Here is a 1,489-nt window from a genome sequence, read left to right as displayed (position 1 = left end):
TCTAGCATATAGGAGATCCCTTAGAGCATGCCCTGTGATTAACGTCAATGGAAAACTACAGTAACCCAATTCCAACATGAATACTATTGACCTAGAACCTTCAGGAGACTCATGAGTGTTGAACTGAGTAGTCCGACTCATAGTGATCCCTCCTTTGGTTTCCAAGGCAGTATCACTACAGAAGTAGATTGTCCAACCTTCCTTCCAAGGAGTGGCTGGTGGGTTTGAACCACTATCCTTTTGGTTAGCAGTCAAATGCCTTAGGCACTAAGGTTTGGCAATCTATTTCCATAGTGATACAGCCTCAGAAACAGAAGGAGGGATTGCTATTTGTTGGGTCCGACTCCACAGCACATAACAACAACAAAACAGAACCTTCAGGACTGAAGATTTTCCCACTAGGCAAAGAACCATGAAAAACTGAAGTGCTTGCTTAGGCCAAAAGGAATACACAATGGGTGGTGGAAGAAGTAGTTCTAAAAACCAGTTACTACTAAGTGACCAGTTGCAGAAACGGACTTATTCCTTGTTTTGTTATATGTGTGTATCTATCTACCTATCATCTTTATCTATCTATCTATCTATGTACCTATCTACCTATCTATCTCCTCTTTCTCTCTCATCTATCTATCTATCTATCTATCTCTCAAATATCTTTTTTTTCTTCCCGCCGTTATTCCATTACTTATAAAGTTCAAAATGGAAAGGCACTAGTGGAGTTTTGGTTGTATGTATGTTAGTTTTATCATGTTAGGTGTAAATATGACTTTATAATTTTCTTTATTTTGAGGTTATGTTTAAGGAGATGTGTGTGCCCGGTTCACAAGGGGTAGACTGTGATGGTTAATTGTAGGTGTCAGCTTGGCTAAGCTATTATTCTCAGTTGTCTGGCAAACACTGTGTAATCATCTTTCCTTTTGTGATCTTATTTGAGCAGCTAGTTATTTGAAAGGGGAGTTTTCTTAGGGGTGGGGCTTGCCTCTAATATATTAATGAATTTTCTGGCAGATTTCTGTTTTTTGATCCTTCAGTCTTCTTGTTTGACATCCAGTTTTGGGGACATGAGAAGCCTTCAGCCTGCCACCTAACCTGCAGATTTGGATCAGCCAGCCCCAGCAATCATGTGAACCAGCAGTTGCCTTTATCTTGCCACCCAATCCACAGATTTGCAACTTACTTCTCCCACAATTGAGCAATTTCCTCACAATTGTATGTCATTTACTTGAAGTAAATTTCTCTCTCTCTCTCTCTCTCTCTCTCTTTCTCTCTCTCTCTGGGAGCTCTGGTAGCATAGTGGCTAAGGCACTTGACTGCTAACCAGAAGTCTGGTGGTTCAAACCCATCAGCCACTCCTCAGAAGGAAGATGGGGCAATCTAGTTCCGTAGTGATACTGCCTCAGAAACCCCAAGGAGGGGTCATATGAAGGGTCATATTAGTTGGGTCCAACTCAATGGCACATAACAACAACAACATATATATCAACAACAA

Source organism: Orycteropus afer, unplaced genomic scaffold, assembly GCF_000298275.1.
Source record: "Orycteropus afer afer isolate SDZICR_OR568_19922 unplaced genomic scaffold, OryAfe1.0 scaffold00283, whole genome shotgun sequence".
In the NCBI taxonomy this organism is placed as follows: domain Eukaryota; kingdom Metazoa; phylum Chordata; class Mammalia; order Tubulidentata; family Orycteropodidae; genus Orycteropus; species Orycteropus afer.
Note: the sequence above shows the minus strand (reverse complement) of the source record.